This window comes from Nansenia antarctica (assembly GCF_963989245.1).
Source record: "Nansenia antarctica genome assembly, chromosome: 18".
NCBI lineage: Eukaryota > Metazoa > Chordata > Actinopteri > Argentiniformes > Microstomatidae > Nansenia > Nansenia antarctica.
The window spans coordinates 15062397-15085335 of record NC_137691.1 but is presented as its reverse complement, the minus strand read 5'-3'; the positions used below and the strand labels follow the sequence as shown (position 1 = coordinate 15085335).

Genomic DNA, 22939 nt, shown 5'->3' with positions numbered 1-22939 from the left:
CTGATAGAGAGGTAGAGGAGGCCTAGTGGAGAGGTAGAGGAGGCCTGATAGAGAGGTAGAGGAGGCCTGATAGAGAGGTAGAGGAGGTCTAGTGGAGAGGTAGAGGAGGCCTGATAGAGAGGTAGAGGAGGCCTGATAGAGAGGTAGAGGAGGCCTGATAGAGAGGTAGAGGAGGCCTGATAGAGAGGTAGAGGAGGCCTGATAGAGAGGTAGAGGAGGCCTGATAGAGAGGTAGAGGAGGCCTAGTGGAGAGGTAGAGGAGGCCTAGTGGAGAGGTAGAGGAGGCCTAGTGGAGAGGTAGAGGAGGCCTGATAGAGAGGTAGAGGAGGCCTGATAGAGAGGTAGAGGAGGCCTGATAGAGAGGTAGAGGAGGCCTAGTGGAGAGGTAGAGGAGGCCTGATAGAGAGGTAGATTCATGGACTGGATCCTTCTACAGAGCATGTCTCTGGACCCCAGTGACTATGGATGGACATTAGGTGTTCATGGTTATGAGCCAGTTCCAACCTTAGACCCCATGGCTCCTGACGAGCTACTCCAGTTCACAAGCTGCAATTGTAATGGAGATTGCAGCAACCGGCGATGCAGCTGCAAGAAAAATGCTGTCAAGTGCATCTCAGCATGTGGAGTTTGTAAAGGCATTACATGCAAGAATGGTATTCATGATGTTGTTGAAGAAGACTCAGACATTGACTCCTGAAGCATTTGACCTATTCGATCAGTATTTGCTCTGAGTATTATGCAGCTAATTTAAATAAATGTATATGTAAATAGGGGGAAAAGGGCGTGGCAGTTTCTATACCAGGAAGTGGTCTTGGTGACAAATAAATGCTTGCAATCTACTCAGAATCATGAATGCCTAGTTTGACCCCTCAAAAGTTACTCAAGTCGAATTTAAGCATTTTCGAATTTTCGAAAATCGGTTATCGGTACCCCAACTTTGAGCAATTTTTTTACAAAGTTTCCCACAGGAGTTGAATTTCAACCTTTTAGGACATGTTATTACACACCTTTAGAAACACATTGGTGAAGACATTTCTTGGTAACGATTTACTTCGCAGATTGGTCAAATATCTGGTAAAATGGCCTTACTATTAAACAAGTTTAACGTGGGCGCTTTTAAGTGGGCGGAGTTCCAGAACACAGCTCCGGAAGGACCCGGTGATGACGTCATCAAAAGACGACACCGTGTTGATAACAACTTTCATTCTAGTCCGTCGAGGCAGCTCGCTTGTAGGAATGAGATGTGATTTCTGGATGATAAGACGTCCGACAGGGCCGTTTGGAGCAGCGCCGGTATCTCCACATTGGTGAAAACGCAGAAATGTAAGTAACACGTGTTCGTAGCCAAGTCTTGCATTGCATTGTTTCTAGTGATGGCGAGATGAAGCTTCATGAACTGTTGAAGCTTTCCATCCAATTGCGTCACACATGGGCCGAAGCTTCGTGTTGCTTCATTTGCTCCACTGCGCCATCAAGTGGACAATAAATGTCTAGCAGGCAGAGTGATAATGACACCGTGGCGTTGGTGTGTGAAGCTTTGAATAGGCTAGGTGCACGATCTCCACTACTTCCTGAAAGGCACCTTGCATGAACATATCCTGTCTCACTCTATTGGTTTAATTGATTAATCAGCTGTGCGGTAAACTGTTGGAACACACAGTGCACAGCTGATTAATCAATTAAACCAATAGAGTGGCCCTATCTGAATAGGTATGTGCACGATGGAAAACGCTCTATTTTATTATTTGTTCTTCAGCTTCTTGATTAGTGTAAATGGGCACAAATATATAAATATATACGTTTGTTAGTTTGACTGTATATAGGTATAATGTATATCTATATATTTGTATCTATATTGGTGAAATTACTGAACAAAATTTGAAATGTATCTGTGACTGTTTGTGCTTCATTTGTTTTCTATACACAGCTCCACCTCACAGCTACTGTTTCTGAACCCAAGTCCACAGAGTTCCTGCTGTGGTTCTTCAGTCCAGAAAAGCACAACGTGGGGTCCAAAGATGGTGGCCGTGAAGCTGGAATACTGCAGTCAAACACTGGAAGTCAACGTGGTCGTGAAAGAGGAGGAAGGAGGGGAGGGAGTGGAGGAGAAAGAAGTGATGGTGAAAGAAGAAGTAGAGGAAGAAGGAGGAGAGGATGAAGAGATGGTAGATGTGATGGTGAAAGAGGAGGAGGAGGTTAGAGGAGAGGAGGAAGAAAAGAAAGATGTGATGGTGAAAGAAGAAGAAGAGGAGGAAGAGATTAAAGATGTGATGGTGAAAGAAGAGGGAAGAGAATATGAAGTTGTGAAAGGAGAGGAAGGAGAAGAAGAAGAGGAAGTGGAGGATGAAGATGTCATGATGAAAGAAGAGCAAGGAGAAGATGGATTGGTGGACACAGATGGTGAGGATGGTGAGTTCATGTTCTGTATTTGGTAGGGATGTCCCGATCCGATACTGATATCGGATATTGCCGCGATATTGGTCCTGAATGCTGGATCGCGGATCGCACCAGAAAAAAAAAGGCTCCGATCCGCGTGCCCGATCTGGTGTGTCACTCACGTGCATGACCAGGGCGACTGTTTTGGTCGCATTTGCGAGTGAATATATTTCTGTGCGACTTGGAAATACATTCAATCGCACCAGTGCGACTACTGCTGAACTACTGTCATGCGCAGTCAAACTTATGTGTATAAGCGATGAGGGAATGAAAACAGTGAACAGAAACGCGTGTCGCAGAAATGCTTCACGCGAGTCCTATATGCGCTTAAAATGCGCATAATGGTTACAGCTCCGGTTTCATTACAAAGAGGTTAACCCTATATGTGCCTGACGTCTAACAACATTCAAATGACTCTAACTTCATATTTTTTCGGATTTCAATGTATGACACATCATTTGAAAGCTTATGATCCGTAGTTCCAATCCACAACACGTCGCATTTGTTGCTTTAATAAAGGCTGGCAGTCTTTAATTTAACTGTTGTTGGTGTGGACTATATACTGGGGAGGTATTTGTTATTATTCAGGGGTACAAAAATATATACAAATATCGGATCGGTATTGGTATCGCAGATACCCGAAGCCCAGGTATCGGTATCGGTAGTGAAAAAGTGGGATCGGGACATCCCTAGTATTTGGTGAAAGCCAGAACAGATTAATTAATAGTTCAAAGGGCGCTGGCAGATATTTAGCGGTGTATGCAATCAGACATTTATTTTCATTTTTATTCCCCCCACGATTTCCTCCATAGCAGTTGTTGATTCAGTCAAACTAAAGTTGTTACAATTTCTCTAACTTCTATGACTGATCATGGAATTACAACTGTTGAGCAAGACAGTGAGTGACAGTTAAACTAGGTACAACTTGAATACTCTTAAACTGAAACGTTAAACTTGGATTCTGTCTCCGTTTGAGAGAATATGCTTTAAATCAAGTGTTAATGATAAAACATTGATACGGTATCCATTTGTTGTAATATCTCTGTAACTCTCTGAACACTTCATGTTCCCACAGCGTGTGCAGACTCCAGAGATGTGGTGTTACTTCTGGCACTGCTGAGTCTATGGAAGCAGCACTTGTTCTCATGTTGTTTCTAATCCTGTATATGTTCCTATTCTTACAGGAGAGAGCTCCAACCCAGACTCAGACATGGAGCCCAGCTCCACCGCATCAGGAAGCCATAAACAACACAGACGGAGGAGGAGGAGCTCAAGACAGAAGAATCACCACTGTTTAGATTGCAGTGAGAGTTTCATTTGTCCAACTCACCTTAAATCACAACCTCAGACTCAAGGAGGACAGAAGACTCACTCTTGTCTTCAGTATGGAAAGAGATTTGGTCATATGAGCGATCTAAAGAGACACCAGAGAATACACACAGGAGAGAAGCCGTTCTGCTGCTCCCAGTGTGGGAAGGGTTTCAGTCGGGCAGGAAACCTAAAGAGACACCAGAGAATACACACAGGAGAGAAGCAATTCTGCTGCTCCCAGTGTGGGAAGAATTTCAGTCAGGTAGGACACCTAAAGAGACACCAGAGAATACACACAGGAGAGATGCCATTCTGCTGCTCCCAGTGTGGGAAAAGTTTCAGTCGGGCAGATGAACTAAAGAGCCATCAGAGAATACACACAGGAGAGAAGCCATTCTGCTGCTCCCAGTGTGGGAAGAGTTTCAGTGAGGCAGGAAACCTAAAGAAACACCAGAGAATACACACAGGAGAGAAGCCATTCTGCTGCTCCCAGTGTGGGAAGGGTTTCAGTCGGGCAGATGAACTAAAGAGCCATCAGAGAATACACACACTAGTTAACACGACTGCTCCCAGTGTGGGAGGTGTTTAAAGGAGACAGGAGCCCTAAAGAAGAAGGGGGGGTCTGCTGGCTGCACCATCATCTACTGTATGTTCATGTGCTTGTTGATCGGATCAGGGAGAAGGTTGTGTCATGACATGAGCCTTTTCTAGATCATCTTCTCTCAAATCCTCCTGTCCTCTTCTCATACCCTCCTCTCCTCCCTCATCTCTTTCTCCTGTCTCCTCCTTTCCTCTCCTCCCCTCCTCTCCTCCCATCCACTCCCTCCTGGTCGTAGGAGTTGAGATGTCCTTGTCCCCTCCTGCATCATGTCACCGCCCCTTCCACCCAGATGTGGCCTTGGTGTTTAGAAGCCGAGTGTGACTGAATACTGGTATGTTGTTATGTTTGCAATAAATCCTCCTAACGTTTCAGCTGGAAGACTGAGATGTTGTACATCACATTATATTAACCAACTACGTGTTTCATGTAACACAATATGCTGACGTGTAATTCATTTAATTAAAGAAAACACTACAGTTAATGTCACTACTGGTTTTATGTCACAATGTAGCAGACGCCTTATTCCAAAGCGACTTGCAATCGATACATTCGACTAACCACTCAGTATAACCCACACAGAATAACCTCCTAATTGTTTCGTACTTCCTCTCTCATCTATTCATCCGCTCTTTCATTTAGATTAGATTACATTAGATTAGATTGAACTTTATTGTCATTGACAGAGTTACAATTGGTAGGGTTTGTTTTGGACAAATCATGCTCAAGATACCTGTCACATGTCTTTGTGATGTCATAATGTAATATTATATTATTTTTATTATTTTATATATTATTTTTAAATTATCTTTAATTACATTCTATTAATGTTTTATTCATTTTTTATCAGTTCTCTTTTACCCTTCTAATTCCTACTTAGTTCCATAACTGCTTATGTTACCAGTGAAGACAAGAGCAGGTGATCTCCAATTGATAGCGGGTTTTATTGTGTGGCTCTGTGCGTACAGACAGACACGCAAAATGAGAGAAAATCATTCCCCTTATGGAGGGGAGAGTGGACGGAGGGGGTAAGGCCAGGGTGCTTTTCCCGTGACGTCACGCTCATCACTGTGACGCAATCGGCCCTTTTTTTTTATCAAAACCACTTTGATGTCTGTCTGTCACAACAGAGATGACTTCACACCAGAGTTGACGGGTTGTTGCTGGGATTTCACATTTGGGTATTTTCTCCCGACAAATATAAAAAAATAAAAATATATTTTAGTTGAAATAGGGTGATATTCTGGGCCAGATACTAACTAGTTGTGATATTACGTGGTCTGGCCGTTATCGGGCTGGTCCGAATTCGTCCAGGTCCGTCGGTGCTTGCTGGGTAGGCTACTGTACTTTAAGTGTCTATTTTACCGTGGGAAGACTGCAGTGGCGTCTCTCACAACCAGGTCCGGCTCTAGGTGAGAGTATGATTTGATGCCCCCCCCCCCGGCAACATTTTGCCAGCCGGGAGACTTAACACACTGACCCACCGTGCCAGTCATGAAAGGTCATTGTCAGATACAGACCATAATGATATTCTTCAATTCCTCTGTGCAGGTTGAATGAGCTGTGTGTGTGTGTGTGTGTGTGTGTGTGTGTGTGTGTGTGTGTGTGTGTGTGTGTGTGTATCTGTGTGTGTGTGTGACAGGCATGAGTAGTCACATACTTGGAACAAATCAAGAGATACTAAAACACTGGACAGGGGATTTGAACCCCAGCCTCTCGGTCTAATAGACAGGAGACTTAACACACTGAGCCACTGCGACAGAGCTGGGAGAAGAAAAGAAAAAATCACCTACTTGAAGAAATTCAGTCCCACATTTGTTCACAAGGCTCTGATCAGTGTAGAATCTCTGTCCTCTGTCTCTCTGTCCTATCTGATCATGTGTATCATCATGTAGTCATGTAGTCATGTAATCATATCTGATAGAATCAATCACACTGTCATACAGGCAGCAGCAGCAGCAGACACAGTCTAGAAAAAGTCAATAGGTCATTGGATTTGAACCCTGGCCTTCAGCGTTAAAAAGACAGACTGAGACTTAACACACTGAGCTACTCAGGCAGTCCTGAGAAAAAAAGACTCATCTACTTCAAGACATTTCACATGATCTCATTTCACATCTCACCATCATAGTGAAGTAGTGTCAATAATAAGAGTTTTGTTGAGCTGCAGTTTCTTTTCTGTCCACTAGATGTCACCCTCCACCTGAGGCTGGGCTAATAGGAGTTCTGGTTCAGTGGCAGACAGACACTGGCAGACGTCCACACCAGGTTGCTTGCATTTACTACTGTAAATCTCACAAAATGGCCCACACCTTCCCATACTGGTGATGAGGCTGGGAATGAGGTATTTTGACTTATTTAATATATCCATTTCTTTGTTTTGCCCATCTAACTTGTTATGAAGGCCCACAATTTAGAGCCAGTTAGTTTCCCCAAATCAGCCCTATTTTGCCCCTGTTATTTCCTTAATTATTTTCCATACTATTCATGTACGTTTTCATGAAGGTGTATGTATTGTTATTGTAATTGTATAAGTTCTGTCTTAGATTTGTTCAGTATTGTGCAAGCGCCAGATTAGTGGGCGTGGTTTTGATTGGCGTACGTGACTTGATGTATGTCCGGTTGGTATATATAGCTACGGAAGTCGATCTAGGAGGGCGGAGTCAGTGGACACACACCGTGCTGAAGCTGAAGACACGAGGGATTATTTGAGTTTGCAACTGTGACAGAGGGCAAACATTAGTAGAATCTAGTTGAATCGATAGATAGTTGAATCTCTGTATTCGGTTTCCTTTGCTGCGGAAGACATCTCAACAGTCAACAAGGAGAACGGGAGACTGAGTGTCGGAGTAGATCACTGGCTGCCCGCATCACCGCGGGAGTTCGGAGTTTAGTGAGTTAACAGCGCTAGCCCAGTTTAGCTGTGTCACCGTTAGCCAGCCTTGCTAGCCGCCGGCTGCTAACGTTGGCGCATAGCGAGACCCAAGCCGGACAGAGCCGTCGCCTCCGAGGTGGATTGCGACCGACCGCTGACACCACCGGAGCTGACCGTGGACCACCGGACCTGAGCCATTCACACCTCGTCGTTTGCTACGAAGACGCCCCTTTCCCTTCAAATTGCAACGTCACTCCCCCCCCTTGTCTGCTGCCTTCCTCGAGTCACATGCGAGCTCCAACCAGGCCTCAACGCGCTCATTTCAGTCCGGGACTCTAAGCCTTTTCAGGCCAGGTACTGTGTGTGAGTGAGTGAGTGAGTGTGTGTGTGGCCGGCGGGGAGGGAGTATATTGGGATGTATATATAATTTGTATAAATAAATGTGTTTGTTCATATTCGATACATTGCTGTGTGTTTAGTTGTCTGTTAGCTAATGCTAATGCTAATGCTAATGCTAATGCTAGTAATGCTAGTCTAAAGGGTTGCTGGCGCCCCCTGCCTCTATCCTCCTACACTGCCGATTTAGCTCAGAGTTAGTTAGATAACCAGCCCTTCCTAAAATTCTACAGTCCTTTAGCTACTCCCTGGTTACAATTGGTCCTTCGAGCCGGATAGGTTGTGTAGTGATAGCATGGCTGAGCGCAGCCAACCAGACAAGACAGTTACCCCCCCTTCTCCGCCCCCTGAGCCAGAGCCACGACCACAGAGAGTCCCGCGGTTGCCTCAGAGGTTACAAGAGTATGAGCTTGAGCTCGAAAGCTCACTGAGTGGTAGTGAGGAGCGCACTCCACGGGATACAGTGGTCGGAGAGGCCGAGGTGTCCGCCGGCGCGCGGGTGGCTAGCACCGAGACAGCCATCAAAGAGCACCAGCCTGAGGATGAGATGGCAGAACAGCAGGGTTTTGCCGTAGAAACGGAAGAGCAGGAAGGAGAGGCCCGGTCTGACAGCGCCTGCGGGCGGAAGAGGGAGGGCCTCAGCCTTAACGATCTGCCTCCCAGTACGGCGCGCTCGAGACCTAGCTCCTGCCGTTCAGTGGCTTCCTCCCGGTCCAGGGTTTCCGTGGGCAGTTCTGCCTCTGGGGCGGATAGCATGCACTCCAGAGGGAGTAGTGCCGCGCTGTCAGAATGTATGCGCCAACAGGCCGAGATGGCGTTAGAGCGGGAACGCCTCCAGTTCGAGCGTGAACGCCTCCAGATGGAAGGAGCGGAACGTGCGGCGGAGAGACAGCGCCAGGAGGCGTTAGAGAGGGAACGCATCCAGTTCGGGCGCGAGCGCCTCCAGATGGAGAGAGAGCAACTGCACGCGGAGACGATGGCGGAAGTGATGCAGACCATGCGCGACGTGTGCATCAGCAGAGCTCCGTCGGCCCGTAGCTCCAGAGCATCATCCGCACGGCCCTCTCGAGTGCCATCTCCTGAACCCCCCGCCGATGGCTCCATGACCCCCGCCATGACTGTCCAACTACAGGCCCAGCTGACCACCTTGAAGGAAGAGGACCAGGGACCCGACCGCTACGCGGCCCAGAGGGAGCCAGCGTCGCTGCCCGGGAGGGGAGCCATTCCCCAAGAGCGTAGCACACCCCTAGGTCCTCCAGTGAACCAAAAGGCATGCAGGCCGGACACCCAGACAGTCACTCCAGCCCCGATCATCCACTACAGGATGTTTCCCCAGGTGGAGGGACCCAAGTTCCCCTTCTTCAAGGACGAGGACAGGAGCCAGTATGTGGAACTACGCATCTGCCTAGACACGCTCTTGGACGACTCCTGCTCAGAGTCCTACAAATATGCGATTCTCCTTCAGCATGTGAGGAACCCCAGAGCCCACAACATGGTTCTGGCCCATGCCTCCGCACCGACACCTTACACCAGAGCGCTCGCCGACTTGGATGCCCGCTACGGTCGTCCCTGGAACCACGCCCTTGCTGAACTGCAAGCCCTCGAACAGCAGGCCCCCATCAAGGATGAACGGGCGCTGGATGACTTCGCGCTCCGCGTGCACACCTTGGTTGGAATGCTGAAGACGCAGGGCCCAGCTGGCGCCAGCGAGATCAACAGCACCTCCAACGTAGAGCGGCTGCTCCGCAAGATCCCACGCTTCCGGCAGGAGAGGTTCCGGCGACAGCAGCGCGTTCGTAACCCCGGGAAGTTGGGTCTGAGCATGGCTGCCTTCACGGAGTTCCTACTGGAGGAAGTGCATGACACCAACGTAGACGCCATGGGTTACGCTGAGCCGAAGAAGGAGAGGGAGAAGGGAGACCGCTGGGACAGGCCGAGCTCGAACAGAGGACGCCCAGTAGGAGTGCTGCACACGGAGGAGGAGCCTCGGAGAGAGAGGAAAGCCCGACCTGAGGGAAAGGATTCCTCTCAACCCCCTCAAAAGGGACGGAGAGGTCCACCGCCATGTCCGTACTGCACCAGCGAGCACTGGTTCAATGAGTGCAGTGACTTCAACAACCTGAGTACCGAGGCCAAGCAGAGGTGGCTCGAGGAGAACAAGAGGTGCTGGAACTGTGGGCGCGACCATCTGGCTAAGAACTGCACCTTGAGGAGAAAGTGCAACCGCTGTGAGGAGGTCCACCTCAACATCCTACACGAGGTCTCCCTCGCCAGGTCCACGGAGGGCACCAGAAGCCCTAGGTCCGGTAGCGCACCGGAAGAGGAAACACCTGTCTACTACCTAGACCCAACCCAGAGCAGCGGCTCCAAGGTCCTACTGAAGGTGGTGAAGGTCCGACTTCACCACAACAACGCTGTGTACGACACGTACGCCGTTCTAGACGACGGGTCGGAACGGACCATCCTTCTCCAGGAGGCAGTGCGCCAGTTGGGGCTCCAAGGGACTGAGGAGAAGCTGACTCTGCGCACGATACGTCGCGACCTTAAAGAGGTCACCGGGGCGAGAATCAACTTCTCTATCTCCCCGGCGGGGCGGCCGTCGGACAGATATCGGCTTCAGAATGTCTTCACCGCAGACCAGCTAGCGCTCTCCCGCTACGACTACCCCCTGGAGAGATTACGCGCAAGATATTCCCACCTACGGCGAGTAGACCTACATCCGATAGAAGGAGCGGAGCCAACCCTTCTCATCGGCTCGGACAACGCTGCACTGATCGTGTCGCTCCGTCCTCCGCTGAGAGGACCACGAGGCTGCCCGATGGCTGTTAAGACTGCGCTTGGGTGGGCCCTCCAAGGCGCTACCGAGTGGAGAGATAGAGACGGGAGAGCTACGTCATCCCTCCATGTCCGAACCGAAGAAGTGCAGACCATCAACTGCCTTCACACCAGTGTGGACTCCATGAATGCGGCGCTACTAGATAACGTCCAGAAGCTGTGGACGCTAGACGTTGCGCCCTACAAGAATGAGAAGCTCTACGTACGGTCAAAGGAGGACGTCTACGCCATAGACCTCCTTAAAGCAAAGACAGTGCGTATCGAAGTCCAGGGCGTGAAGAGATACGTCACACCACTACTCCGAAGAGAACCCATGCCAGAGTTTCGAGTATCCCCTCGAACCGTCCTACAGTGTCTGACCAGCACTGAGAAGCGTATGAGGAAGGACGAGGTCCTTGCTGCTTCTTACAGAGCGGAGATGAAGAAACTGACAGAGTCCGGTCTGGTGAAGAAGCTTGAGCCAGCCGAGGCGAACCAGAGTGCCGAGTCTTGGTACCTCCCGCACCACAATGTTCACCACAACGGGAAGAACCGAGTGGTCTTCAACTGTAGCTACCAGGTGGGGAAGCTCAACCTCAACCACTATCTTCTCCCTGGTCCAACCTTGACCCCAGCCCTCTTGGGAGTTCTGGTGCGATTCCGTCAGCAGCCGATCGCAGTCAGTGGTGACATTAAGCGAATGTTTCACCAGGTCAGGATGTTGGAGGAAGACAAGCCACTCATGAGGTTTCTCTGGAGAGAGGACCCGAGCGACCCCGACCCCTCTATCTACCAGTGGGAGGTGCTACCCTTCGGGACAACCTGCAGCCCCTGTTGCGCCACCTATGCGCTACAGACTCACGCCGCGCAGGAGACGGCACCTCCTGGAGTGTTTGACGCCGTCCATAAGAGCTTTTACGTGGACAACTGCCTCCACAGTTCGAAGACAGCCACGGAAGCCCGTCAGCTAGTCCAGGACCTGCGTGCTCATCTCCAGGAGGGTGGATTTGAGATCTGCCAGTGGGCCAGCAACGACCCGCAAGTCATCAGAGACCTCCCGAAGGAGGCCACCTCGACCAGCAGCGAGGCTTGGGTCTCTCACTCACCAGATGATGCTCAGGAGATGACGCTCGGACTTATCTGGCAGTTCCAGACCGACACTCTACGCTATCGCAATAAGCCTGCCAAGCCCCAACGCGTCACGATGAGAACGATATACAGCACTCTAGCGAGCCAGTATGACCCACTGGGATATATCGCTCCCTTCACGACGATGGCCAAGGTGCTTGTCCGGGAGCTGTGGGCCCAAGAACGAGGATGGGACGATCCTCTGCCTCGTCACCTAGAAGAGAAGTGGAAGGCCTGGGAGCAGGAACTTCCCACTCTCCAGCACATCAAGCTGCAGCGGAGCTACTTCCCTCCCTCCACGGACCTAGAGAGGAGTGTCATCACGCTACATGTATTCTGCGACGCCTCGGAGATGGCGTACGGGTCCGTGGCATACGTCAGAGCGGCAGAGCTTGGAGGTGAAGTCCACGTCTCGTTTGTCCTGGCACGTTCCCGAGTGGCGCCGAAAAAGCAACAGTCCATCCCAAGACTGGAGCTGTGTGCTGCCCTGAACGGCGCGCAACTGGGAAGGTTCCTGCTCGACGAGCTCCAGCTACCTCTGATGAGCGTCACCATGTGGTCAGACTCAACTACCGTCCTCCAGTGGTTGAAGTCCAGCTCATGTCGGTATAAGGTGTTCGTGGGCACCCGAGTCGCAGAGATTCTGGAGTTGACTGAGGTGAACTGCTGGCGTTATGTAGACACCAAGAGGAACCCTGCTGACGTCATCACGAGAGGGGCAACTCTCCAGGATCTGGCTGAGCCCCACCTGTATCACACGGGACCAGACTTCCTACAGGAGCGGGAGTCAGAGTGGCCAGCCACGCCGGCGTTAGCAGAAGACAGAGAGGACAAAGAGCTGCGTAAGACGTTGTTCTGCGGAGCCACCCAGGTCGTAGACCCTGAGACTACTCCGGGAGAGGAGTGTGAGACGCTCGAAGAGCTGCAGAAGAGGATGTTCTGCTCCAAGGCCGGTCTACCCCTAGATACTACGCTCAGCGCCGAAGATTACACCGCGGCGGAGCTCCTGGTGCTGCAGAGTGCCCAACAGGATGCCTTCTCCCGAGAGCTGGAGTGTCTCGAGAAAGGGAAGCCGATCCCCTCGGACAGTAGACTCCGCGGCTTAGCTCCAGAGCTCGACGGTGTTCTCATTCGCGTGGGTGGCAGACTGCGCCGCGCTCAAGATCTAGACCTAGACACGAAGCATCCCATCGTGCTTCCCACTAAGCATCAGGTCACCAGATTGGTCATCAAGCACCATGATGACAAAGTGCAGCATGCGGGTGGAGAGCGTGTCTTCGCGGAGGTACGACGGAGATTCTGGATACTCCATGGACGGGAGGCGGTACGGAGATATCAAAGGTCCTGCTCGGACTGCCAGAGGTGGCGAGCCACGCCGCCGCAGCCCATGATGTCCGATCTGCCCGAGGACCGGCTGCGACTGAGACAGGCTCCGTTCCACTCTACTGGGGTCGACTGTTTCGGGCCACTCCTAGTCCGAAACCGGCGAGCCTCCGAAAAGCGGTGGGGCATCATCTACACGTGCCTGACGACGAGAGCAATGCACCTTGAAGTTCTGCACCAGCTCACAAGCGACAGCTTCCTCATGTCCTTCAAGAGGTTCACCTCCAGGCGAGGGACCCCTAAGACCCTCCGGTCGGACAGAGGCACCAACTTCGTCGGTGGTGAGGCCGAGCTGAGGGCGAGCTACGCTGCGATGACTGAGGAGGCCCGTGACAGACTCGCCTCCCAGCAAGTGAAGTTTGAGTTCAACCCCCCAAATGCTCCACACTTCGGGGGAGCCTGGGAGCGGGAGATTCGCTCAGTAAAGAACGTCCTACGTACCATTCTCGGACAGAAGGTGCCTACCGATGAGGTGCTCGAGACTGTACTAGCAGAGATTGAGGGCATCTTGAACTCCCGGCCCCTAGGCTATACCTCCAGTGATGTAGCAGATCTGGATCCCATTACGCCCAACTTCTTGCTGATGGGGCGGCGAGACTCTGCACTGCCTCAGGTAGTCTACGACCCTGCAGAGCTCACCGGAAGAAGATGGTGGAGGCACAGCCAGGTGCTCGCGGACCAGTTTTGGAGGCAGTTCATACTGCATTACCTGCCGACCCTGCAAGTCAGGCAGAAGTGGACGAGGGAGAGAGACAACTTGTCCGAAGGTGCCGTGGTACTGGTGATCGACCAGTCCCTTCCACGCGCCGCCTGGCAGACAGGCAGAGTGACCAAGGTCCTGCCGGGTCCGGATGGAAGGGTGCGGACGGCCATCGTGGACGTTGGTGGTCGCACTTACACCCGACCTGTGGCACGCCTGATTGAGCTCCCTCAAATTACAAAGGACACTATCACCTCATACCTCACGCTGCTAGAGCAGCCTAGCCAGTGTGCCTTCCATAGTTAAATGAAACCGAGGGTTTCATGGGGCGGCTGTTATGAAGGCCCACAATTTAGAGCCAGTTAGTTTCCCCAAATCAGCCCTATTTTGCCCCTGTTATTTCCTTAATTATTTTCCATACTATTCATGTACGTTTTCATGAAGGTGTATGTATTGTTATTGTAATTGTATAAGTTCTGTCTTAGATTTGTTCAGTATTGTGCAAGCGCCAGATTAGTGGGCGTGGTTTTGATTGGCGTACGTGACTTGATGTATGTCCGGTTGGTATATATAGCTACGGAAGTCGATCTAGGAGGGCGGAGTCAGTGGACACACACCGTGCTGAAGCTGAAGACACGAGGGATTATTTGAGTTTGCAACTGTGACAGAGGGCAAACATTAGTAGAATCTAGTTGAATCGATAGATAGTTGAATCTCTGTATTCGGTTTCCTTTGCTGCGGAAGACATCTCAACAGTCAACAAGGAGAACGGGAGACTGAGTGTCGGAGTAGATCACTGGCTGCCCGCATCACCGCGGGAGTTCGGAGTTTAGTGAGTTAACAGCGCTAGCCCAGTTTAGCTGTGTCACCGTTAGCCAGCCTTGCTAGCCGCCGGCTGCTAACGTTGGCGCATAGCGAGACCCAAGCCGGACAGAGCCGTCGCCTCCGAGGTGGATTGCGACCGACCGCTGACACCACCGGAGCTGACCGTGGACCACCGGACCTGAGCCATTCACACCTCGTCGTTTGCTACGAAGACGCCCCTTTCCCTTCAAATTGCAACGTCACTCCCCCCCCTTGTCTGCTGCCTTCCTCGAGTCACATGCGAGCTCCAACCAGGCCTCAACGCGCTCATTTCAGTCCGGGACTCTAAGCCTTTTCAGGCCAGGTACTGTGTGTGAGTGAGTGAGTGAGTGTGTGTGTGGCCGGCGGGGAGGGAGTATATTGGGATGTATATATAATTTGTATAAATAAATGTGTTTGTTCATATTCGATACATTGCTGTGTGTTTAGTTGTCTGTTAGCTAATGCTAATGCTAATGCTAATGCTAATGCTAGTAATGCTAGTCTAAAGGGTTGCTGGCGCCCCCTGCCTCTATCCTCCTACACTGCCGATTTAGCTCAGAGTTAGTTAGATAACCAGCCCTTCCTAAAATTCTACAGTCCTTTAGCTACTCCCTGGTTACATAACTATTATTTAAGCATAATGGTGTTGTCATGTTGTCAAGAGTTAATGAGTTGATGAATGTGTCTTGTACATGTTGACATAATAGCTCATCCAACAATAGACAATGTGTTTCCTATTTTCCTTATCTTGATTGGACACAGACGTGCTTCTTAGAGAGTGTGTGTGTGTGTGTGTGTGTGTGTGTGTGTGTGTGTGTGTGTGTGAGTGTGTGCATGAGTGAGTGTGTGTGTGTGTGTGTGTGCATGAGTGAGTGTGTGTGTGTGTGTGCATGAGTGCGTGCATGTGTGTGTGTGTGTGTGTGTGTGTGTGTGTTGTGGTATTCAACACTTAGGAGATAAGATACATAACAAAAAATGCAGCTATTTACACATTATACATAATTGCCCACTAGCCCACAGTCTTTGCCGTGCAAACGAGAAAAACCTTCAGCAATTCTACAGCCATGTGTCGTTTCCTGCTTCTGCGGTGAGACCCTCTACCCTCTCTCCACTCTGGGAAGCAACAAGTATCACATCGTAGGGAGCTGGTTTCAATGAGAGCCAATGAACTTTGTTGATTGACGGTTGGAGAGCTGTAGACATGCTAACAAGCCTGTCTGGAGCAGGACACAGGGGGGGGTGGGGGGGGGGGCACTTGGGCTGCGGGTGGGAATAGAGCTAGGACTGAGGTGTAGGTGGGACTAGGAGTAGGATTTGGACTAGGACTGGGACTGGGACTGTAGGTGGAGCTGAGGTGGAAGTGGTGTGTGTGTGTGTGTGTGTGTGTCTTTGTGTGTGAGTGATACTGGCAGCATCTGTACTAACCCTACACCCTCTACGCCATACATACACACACAAACACGCACGCACACATACACGCACACACACACACGTACACTTCCCCTTCTGACAGATCTGATCACAGTGTAGAGCAAAGCATAATATGTCAGACAATATTTGTTTAGACTAAGCCATCTCTTAACCTCCCGTTGAAATAATGTACCCTGCTTTCGAGCGACCCTGCTAGAGAAACACTGTGGGCGGTATAATATCTGAAATGTTCATGTTTGACTTATTGTCTGGGTGTCTAAAAGTCTTATCAGATTTCAATAATATTGTCGTTTCATGTCTCTTATAAGAGGGTACAGTAATAATAACAGAAAGTTAAGTCCTGTAATTCAATATGAAAATGACCAGTGACTAAAATCCTCCAAGTGCCCCCTGTGTGACACTTAACAATTATACTCGTAGCCAAAAAGATCTGCTTTTTATGAGGTGTGTAACACCATGAAGGGTTTCGATTACTGGTTGTTATCGTTGCTGTGACATGGCTGACTGCCGGTGGTGGAGTTCCCTTGTCCTCAGACATGTGGGTCATGAAAAGATATTCCTGGTCTGGAAGTAGAGGCAGTCTGAGTATTCCTGAGTACACCAGCAACTGGCGGTGTGGCGTGCTGACAACAACCTGGCCCTCAACACCATGAAGACCAAGGAAATCATTGTGGACATCAGGAAAACTAGGGGCTGTGTACACCCCCCCCATCTACATCAACGAGATGGAGGTGGAGTGTGTCCCCGGCTTCAAGTTCCTGGGTGTCCACATCCCCGAGGAGGACCTCTCTTGGACCCTCAACTCCTCTTCCCTGGTCAACAAAGCGTAGTGGTGCCTTTTACTTCCTGAGGAGATTGAAGAAAGCCCAGCTGTCTCCCAGGATACTGGCCAATTTCCCCTCGCTGCACCATCGAGAATCATGCTTTGGTGAGATAAATGAGAGTGTGCGAGTGTGTGAGGTAAATAAGAGCTATGAAAAAAAAAAGCGCCCAGCGCAACAAGGGCACCAAACCCCCCGACCGTCGAGTCCCTCCAGGCAGACCGGTGACAGCGGAAGGCGGTAGGCATCATTAAAAGACACCCGCATCCCAGCCACGGTCTGTTTGACCCCCTACCCTCTAAGAGACTCAGGAAGTATTCAAGTCCCGTACCAGCAGGCTACAGTACAGCTTCTTTCACAAGCTCATTCATTCTGATAAACAATCCTCCCCCCACACACACTCTGTTGAACAAACCCCCCACCCACACACACACACATTTGTACATACCTCTTTTTTGATATAGCCACTCATTTATACATCTGTATACACCATACTGTACATAGCTTACTGCTATCCATCTCTTGTATATACCTCTAACTACCATACTTGCCATACTGTACCTATCACTTGTCACTATCATGTTTTATATCCCTTTATTTGCACTTCTGGTCAGATGCTAAACTGCATTTCATTGTCTGGTACTTGTACTCTGCAATGACAATACAGTTGAATCTAATCTAATCTAATCTAATACTCTAATATCTCTCTCTCCAGTAGACTTGTGAGTGGTTTGTTTTACAAGGGACTACACATAAGGGGAGGCTGGTGGAGGTTGAAATCGGAGGATGGACTCATTTTAATGCACGGTGTGCTTGATACCATTCCTCATTCTATTCCATGCATTACAACGAGTCCATCCTCCGATTTCTACCTCCACCAGCCTCCCCTACGGGGCGGCTGTGGCGCAGGAGGTAGAGTCGCAAGGTTGGCAGATCAGCGGTTCGAGCCCCGGCTGGCCACATGTCGAAGTGTCCTTGGGCAAGACACTGAACCCCAAAATTGCTCCCAGTGAGCGGGCCAGCACCTTGCATGGCAGCTTGCCGCCATTGGTGTGTGAATGTGTGTGTGAATGGGTGAATGAGAGGCCGTTGTAAAGCGCTTTGGAGCAGCTTTGGAGCAGCAAAAAAGGTGCTATATAAGTGCAGTCCATTTACCATTTACCATCTGGGATCCCCCCCTTCAACAACTCTAAGTGAAACAAGCCCGAGGGTGCCACAGTACATCTTGTAGAAGGTGTAATTAAGGACTTCAACGGTTATCATATGGATATCATATGGATAAGCTGAAAGACATTGACATTCCTATAGCACGTTTCAACACTGAACAAAAAGGCCTTTGGAGTTGCGTTAAAAAATGGTGTCAGTCAGTTCCCCTTCCACATGATTGAAGAGTGTTTGATCAACGAAAGTTGTGGGAGTGACAATTCACAATATTAGTATTAGTATTAAATATGAGTATTATTAATACTTATTATTACCTATGATTTGATGACACAGTCGAGGACCGCTGGAATCTGTGAAAGATATTAAAACTTTGTTTTAATACGCAGCAGCCTACTAACTGTCAACAGCTATATTGTCAAGTTAGAACAAACGGTTTCTGAATCGTTAGTATTCATCACTGCACAATACTAATTATTCTCAATTATTTCAAAAGAGCTTCAGATCTGTTGTCAACTTGCCATTAGTCAGAGATGGGAGGACACACAGATGGAGTTTACAAAGAGAATCAGGCAGATCCCCTTCCCTAGAGGAACACAGCCCTACTGACAGAGAGAGAGAGAGGGGGAGGGGGGGGACAGGGAGGGAGAGAAAGAGAGAGAGGCAGTGGTTTCTCTAATGAAAACCAAAGAAACAAAGAGAGAGAGTTTCTCTAATGAAAAACAAAGAAACAAAGAGAGAGAAAGTGGCCAATTACCTTGGGCCCTGAGCTTCCTATGACTCAGAGACCAGGGGCCCTATTATGCACTTCATAAGTCTTAAGCAATAAGACGAGGCGGTAGATCTAAGAAGCGCATAATAAGGGTGGGGGTAGGTCTTAACCTAATTTAATTTTAATTTTGCCATTTAGCAGACGCTTTTATCCAAAGCGACTTACAATTACGAATTACAGGGACATTCCCCCTGGAGTAACTGAGGGCTAAGTGCCTTACCCAAGGGCACACTAGTAGTGGTGTGGCTTCAGGCGGGATTTGAACTCACAACCTTCCGATCCCAAGTCCAACTCACTATCCACTAGACCACCACTACCCCTAACCTGGCGGTGCGTCTTAATTAACACTTAAGACGGCAAGTTAAGAAGTGCATAATAGGGCCCCTAGTGTTCTAATTGTCTTATCTGTCTTAATTTGCATGTCCCTCCCTAGCCAGAAACTCGCAATGTTTCATTGGCCTGTTCTTCATAATCCAAGGTCCATGATTGGCTGTATTAGCTGCCTTTCCAGCCGCCTTTCTCAGCGGGGAGTTTGATATAACTTGATATAACCCTCAAACGGGCCTCAGCGGGACCGCCCGGTCACCTCAGACAGAGAAGATCAGCAAAAGACACACAGATAGTGTCAGATAATACCATATGGACATATGATGAGATGTTAGAGTATAATGTTGTTATTGTGCATTGAATAAGAGCATTGAGCATTGACTGAACAGAGCCAGAGTACAGCATGGCCTCTCCCCCCCCATGTGAAATCTGATCCTTTTATTGGCGTTAACCAATCACCGCGAGGCTCTCTGCATATCTCCCATGCTGCACTGCGGCTCCGTTTGAGGCAGAGACTCAATAAGAACATTATACTTCCAAAAAATAATATGTCCATACGGTGACTATCTGTGTATATTTTACTGATCTTCTCTGACTGACGTGATTGCGGGGTCCAGCTGAGGCACGTTTGAGGGATATAATACTAAGTACAAGTCTGTTTTATCCGAACCATGATTGAAAATGTCCGCCAGGACGCCCCCTTCAAATCGATTTCCTTACGGTAGTGACTTTGTGTTTGCTTCGGCGGCACATATACTACAATTGGAATGATACAGAGAAGATTAGCATGGCCCCGGCGCACGGATGACACGCACAATCGTGAAGCGTTCCTAATTTTCCTAATTGCTAATGTGTTTTAAATAATCTTTTAACATTTTAGGGTTGGCAGTTATACATGCATACAGCTCTGGAAAAAAGGACACCACTGCATCCGATATCAGTTTCTCTGTTTTTTACTATTTATAGGTAGGCTATGTGTTTGAGTGAAATAAACAGTTTGCGAAGCAATTCCAGCAGGTGGGGGTGCAGCCCAACGAGGGGCCGCGGGGAGAAGAACGGGGAGTGACATGGAACACATTGAACAGGTAAAACACAATAATTTGCCAATGATTTGCCAGGGCAAATGTGTAACTGTGTTATGTAATATAATGTTTCATAGGATAGAAGGCATACTGTATCTTGCAATCCTTTATAACCATGAGCCTGAATACCACATCAATGAGCACATTATGCAGAAAACAAGCACCAGACGATGGCATTAGTTTGAGGGGTGGGGGGTGGGGGGTGGCAGACACAAACAATGGATGCAGGTTATTCAGAGGATTTGTGTTTAATCAAAAAGATTATAAAATGCTTCCCTCTCCGTTCTCCTCCACCGGTGACATCACTGTGGTTTGGACTTCACAGCTGCTCGGAGTTTAATGTACATTATTTTGTTCAAAATTCTGAAAGGAAATTGAGGACAAGGTTAGTGTTTCCACCTGATACTCATAATGGCATCTAGGGCGGGGTGGTAGAGAGAGATGTAGGGCTGGGGGGTAGAGAGAGATGTAGGGCTGGGGGATAGAGAGAGATGTAGGGCTGGGGGGTAGAGAGGGATGTAGGGCTGGGGGGTAGAGAGGGATGTAGGGCTGGGGGGTAGAGAGAGATGTTGGGCTGGGGGGTAGAGAGGGATGTAGGGCTGGGTGGTACAGAGGGATGTAGGGCTGGGGGGTAGAGAGAGATGTAGGGCTGGGGGGTAGAGAGAGATGTAGGGCTGGGGGGTAGAGAGAGATGTAGGGCTGGGGGGTAGAGAGAGATGTAGGGCTGGTGTTGTGAGTTCGACTGTAGATTTGGTGGTTGTGAGTTCGACTGTATGTCTCTCTGTCTGTCTGTCTGTCTGTCTGTCTGCCTGCCTGCCCCTGCCTGCCTGCCTGTCTGTCTGTCTGTCTGTCTGTCTGTCTGTCTGTCTCCCTGCCTGTCTCCCTGCCTGCCTTTCTGCCTGCCTGTCTCCCTGCCTGGCTGTCTCCCTGCCTGCCTGTCTCCCTGCCTGGCTGTGCTCTAAGCCTTAAAGAGGATTTCTCTGTGGGTCCTGAGCCTGACTGACCTGGCCTCCTCCCCTTGCTGCCGGAGTCCTTGTTGAGCATCTGCTGGTGGACCTTCCTCTGCTCCTCCTGCTCCTCTATCTTGGCCTCCTTGTGGATCTGCTCGATGGTCTTGGGGCCCTGGTCCACCCGCCTCGACACCCAGTTGTGCTGCACCGCGGACCAGAGACCAGAAAACCACCACCGTTAGAAGACGCGCACGCATACACATGCACACACACATACACATGCACACATACACGCACACACACATACACGCACACACATACATACATACACGCATATGCACACACACATACACATACACATGCACACACACACATGCACGCGTACACATGCACACACACACACACACACGCACCTGTACACTCACACACACACACACACACACACACACACACTCACCAATCGCAGGTCGATTATGTCCTGCAGCATAAACCGTATCCGTGACGATGTCTTGCGCTCCTTGATGATTTTCTCCATGTAATTGAAGTAAAGGTCCATGCGTGGCTAGGGTGAGAGAGAGAGAGAGAGAGAGACAGCGAGGGGTCAAGGGTCATTTCCCAAACCATCAACACAACACCGTCATCTTCCCACCAGCTCCTCCAGCAGGACAGCAGGACAGCAGCCACAGCCATTTCCTCTCATTACACCCCAAAAAAGTTGCAACTGTGCAACTTTTACGACTTGGAAGAGAGAGAGAGAGAGAGAGTGGTTCTGTTGCTCTACTGCCCCCCCCCCCCGAGACCCAACAGAGCCTTTTAGGGGGGCACGATGGAACAAAAGACAGAGCGGTGTTCGAGTGCGTTTCCTTAGGTTAGAGGTATTATAACTGTCAATTTATAGTATATATATATTATAGTATATATATATATTATAGTCAGGGGTGCACATAACTGGTGCGCCAGTGCGCATGCGTCACCAAAATGCATGCTGCGCGGCAGATCAGCCGCATGAACGCGCTCTTGCGCACCAACAGCTGGAACCGCTGGTAGAGGAATTTACTTCCTCAAAATCCAACTGCTGACTGCTGACTGCTGCATCACTGCAAGCCCCACAAAGTAACTATTTGCCGTCCCCTCAGCCGAAGGCCCGACGAGTAATCCATCACAACAGTCGACCGACGACGACCACGGCGACTCCCCTCACGAAAACATTCGGAAAGTATCGTAACTCGTACTTTCATTCCGCGTATCGCGTATCGCACGGTTATCTCGCCGCCACGTGAAAATTCAGTCCCGAACGACTCGCGGCTAAAAGGAAAAACAACACCAAGGGACACGTTTCTTTTCTCTGAAGCTTTCAAACGTTCAGACGTTTGTTTTACAGCTTCATTATCGCACCTCGACCCCTGACCCAGGGAATATGGTTGGGAATTCTATTAGAAAAGAAAAAAAAAGACTTTGTTGCACAATCAAAATAATGAGCTATTTAAAGTGATAGCCTACAACATCCTCTACCATGGTTGAAATTGAGGACAGTGATAACAGCAGTCAAGAGAGCAGTGATGATGATGATTAAGCTTGTAGCATAAATAAATGCTTAGGCTGTAACTTTTTGTTGAAAAGTTGATTTCAGTGTTTACAGAACAGAGCAGTGCTTAAAGAGATGTCAGTTGATTTCATTGTGTTTAAAGAACAGACATTCAGTTAGTGTTTAAAGAGATGTCAGTTGATTTCATTGTGTTTAAAGGAGTCTGACAGACTTTCATGCTTAAAGAGCAGTCATTTGATTTTGCATTTGTTTCTTTTGTTTTGCACACAATAATTTGTTCGTTCGTCAATCAAAAAGTTATGTGCACCCCTGATTATAGTGTATATATATTAAAAAAAAAATATTTAAAGCCTGATCTTATG

The 22939-nt window shown here is 49.2% G+C and overlaps 1 pseudogene across 1 annotated transcript in view; it reads right to left on the bottom strand.

Moving 5' to 3' along the window:
• Positions 1 to 4001: 4001 nt before the first annotated feature.
• Positions 4002 to 22939, bottom strand: part of LOC308173002 — a 35685-nt pseudogene continuing 16747 nt past the window's right edge. Inside the window, exons 11-13 of the transcript in view lie at positions 21489 to 21593; positions 21086 to 21233; positions 4002 to 4018 (exon numbers count right to left, since the gene is read on the bottom strand). The product of the transcript in view is annotated as an uncharacterized misc_RNA (transcript). The remainder of the gene's footprint in view (positions 4019 to 21085; positions 21234 to 21488; positions 21594 to 22939) is intronic.